Source organism: Cricetulus griseus, chromosome X (genome assembly GCF_003668045.3).
Source record: "Cricetulus griseus strain 17A/GY chromosome X, alternate assembly CriGri-PICRH-1.0, whole genome shotgun sequence".
NCBI classification, from domain to species: domain Eukaryota; kingdom Metazoa; phylum Chordata; class Mammalia; order Rodentia; family Cricetidae; genus Cricetulus; species Cricetulus griseus.
This window is the reverse complement of record NC_048604.1, coordinates 48,784,684-48,788,122: the sequence shown is the minus strand read 5'-3', so window position 1 is coordinate 48,788,122 and position 3,439 is coordinate 48,784,684. Positions and strand designations below refer to the sequence as shown.

Sequence of the window (3,439 nt, the reverse complement as noted above, 5' to 3'; positions counted from 1 at the left end):
TCAATGCAATCCATGAAAACATTCCATTTTTAACTGAAATTAACAAGCGAGCATTTTTGGTAATGCTCTGGGTTGAAATCAGGATGAGAGTAAGTTAGGCAAGTTCTGAGCTAAATTTTGAAGCCAAAGAATGGGTTCTAGGCTTATTATAGGAACAGAAAGGAATTAACAATAAGAGCCAAAATAATGTTTAAAATAAAAACAAAGTGAGACTTGGGCCCGGCAAAATGGCACCCGCAAAGAAGGGTGGCAAGAACAAGAAGGGCCTTTCTGCCATCAATGATGTGGTGTCCCGAGAATACACCATCAACATTCACAAGCGCATCCATGGCATGGGCTTCAGAAGAGTGCTCCTCGGGCACTCAAAGAAATCCGGAAATTTGCCATGAAGGAGATGGGGACTCCAGGTGCGCACATTGATACCAGGCTCAATAAAGCTGTCTGGGCCTAAGGAAAAAGGAATGTTCCATACAGTATCCATGTACGTTTGTCCAGAAAACGTAACGAGGATGAGGACTCACCAAGCAAGCTGTACAGATTGGTAACCTACGTGCCTGTTACCACATTCAAAAATCTACAGTCAGTCAATGTGGATGAGAACTAACCTGCTGAGTGTCAAATAAAGTTGGAGAACTGCCAAAAAATAAAAAATAAAAACAAAATTAGTGAACCAATGCTTACTGACTGCAAGCCTAGCTATAATACTAATCAAAGGTGTAAAGAAGTAACAAAAGGACAGATGAACAGATCAATGACCCAGAATCAGATGCCAGAGCAAACTTATATGCACATGATGAGTTCAATTTTGAAAGTAATGTCAAGACAGTACAAGAAAAGAGGCCCTTTACACAAACTGTGTTAGAACAATTGGTAAAAGTATAATAATCGGCCAATCTTGAGCCCTACCTTACAGCATATATATAAAAAGCCTGTCTTCAGGTCATAAAGGGCCCACAAGGAAGGAACAAATATTGTGATTCTCTAGCCCCCACTCTCTTGCTTCCTGGTCATGAGGTAAGTAGCTTTGCTTTACCATGTGCTCTTGCAAGGATCAATGAGTCCAACTGCTCATGGATTTCAGTTCTTAAAACCATCAGCCCAAATAAATTTACTTATTATAAATTATCTTGGGTATGTATTACTTTATCAGCAAGCTGACTAACACAATGCATATATATGTATTTTTCAGTGTGAGAGCTGAAATATATTAATGAAGTCTTTAGAATTGGAACACAGTATTTTTCTGTATTTCCAATGTTAAGATCTGCCTTGTAACATTATCACAGAACAGGAGAATTTTTATAGCCCCATTAGTGTAACTTAGTAACAGGTTTCTCAGGGTCACTTTTTGAGCTGACACTATACAGGGAAAGATCTTACTATGTCATTAGCCAATGTGGGTCTGGCTCACTGACAGAAAGAATAACAAAGGATGTATTGATTTCCGTTAGCAAGTTGAAGACATTGCCATCATTAGCTCTGGGGCCTCAAATCATTTCAGGTTCGACCTCCCCAAACAAGTTCCCTGTAACTCCCTTCAGTTTGTTACCTTATTAACTGAGTTCTTCTTTTCTTTTTGTTTTTAGCTGATCTATAAGAGCAACTGTATAATCTAATATAAATGTTTTATGAAGCAGTATTGTCAGCTATGGATGTTTTACAGAAATGCACACTGGGTGGTATAATTATTTAAAGTTTAAAATGTGATGCACAGAAATCTGTTTTAATAAGCATTTCAGAAGTTGAATATATGAAGTTCAAAGGACAAACACTTTTTAAACAAAATTATTCATTTCGTTTCCCATGTTTGAAGTGATTAGCCGAAAGCTGCTATTCTAAGCTAAAAAGGATCTCCTTTGTCTTAATTGTTAATACAATTAACTGCAGTATAATATCTGCTGGTTTGAACAATAATACTACACATTAATGAGGTATATGCTAATTTTATTCTCAGACATCAATTTTTCCAGATAAAAGCACATGAAATTTTGCATTTTCCTCTAATTTTGATTCATATAAATATTTGTTTACTTTGCTTATTATCTGTATTAACTAATATATGAATAAATTAAGACTAAGTTTTAAAATTCTCTTTATTTAAACTCTTGTTTGTATCATGAGCATGAAGAGAAAACTGATTAAGGGAGTTACTTTTTTTAACATGATCAATGTACTTCCTTCTGCTATATGGACGATATTAGAATATAGTCTACAATGAGTTATTTGTTTCTCGGGCAATGCATTCATCATAGGTAGATTGTGAGAGTATTTAAGAAGAGTATGATGGTGGCAGAAACCAGAAAATATCTCCAAAAGACTTAGTAGCACCAAGGAGAATGAAGGAGGCACTGTGACTCTAGGATTCCCTTATTCTTACATTTTAAAATGGGGGAAAACTTCTCTTATCATTTAAATTGACAAATACAAATTGTATATAATTATAGTATATAATGCTATGTTTAGTACATATATCACATATACACATAACAACACAGATTGGATTGAGGTAATTAACATATCCATTTATTAGCAGTTTTGAAATATGCAATGAATCATTCTTAACTAGTTATGCTGTGTTCTTGACTTCAAAAGCTCAACTGAAACTTTGTACCTTTGACCAACATTAGAAAACCTCCCTTAAATATGGTAGCAATTCCTTCTGGGAAGTAGTTTGAATTTTTAAATACAAGTAAACATACTTTCGTGGGTCACTGTAAGGATTTATAAGATGGAATTTGGTTAAAAAGATTGGAATTGATCATAATAATTTGTTTTAAATATATTTAACAAGAAGATATTTGATATTGCAAAATTCACAGAGAGGGGGAGCATATCTTTGAAGGTAGATGTAAAAGAAATGGTAAGGAGAAATACTAAAACAATATAAATGTAAGAACTCCATCTCATCTATTTAGCTTCATGGGAGCCATATGAGAAAATAGTTTTAGCCCTTATCCTACAGCTGGAGCACTGTTCAAGGAAACTCTTCCAAGAAGAAATAAAGACAAAAGTCTCAGCGTTATGATGGCAGAGTGTGAAGAATCCTTGTCTTGCCTGTCTATTCTACCTCAAAGTTACTTGAAGAAACAATGAGAGAGGGTTTCTTTATAATTAGGATTGCTCAATGTATATTAGAATATGGGATTTCAATTTCAGCAAAACATTGCAAACTATAACTTGTGATTATTTTGTGGATTAAATGCTAAAATACAGAAATGAGTTCACTGCAAAATAAGTTCATATTCATAAGTGTTTGAATAACTGAACTGAACCTCTTGATTGGTGGGTAATTACTGATTTGTGCCTTGCTACTCAACTCTGATTCTATCCTTTCTTATATATTGAATAATTGTCATGATGAATTCCTTGTTACAATAGTCTTGTACTGTGGTCCAGCTGCAGCCTTTGTTCAGGTCCTAAGATGGGGATGGGGAATCAG

At 34.7% G+C, this 3,439-nt stretch overlaps 1 pseudogene; it reads left to right on the top strand.

Annotated features, from left to right (window-relative positions):
* The first annotated feature begins 218 nt into the window (after nt 1-218).
* LOC100765554 lies at nt 219-604 on the top strand (annotated as a pseudogene).
* Nucleotides 605-3,439: the final 2,835 nt, after the last annotated feature.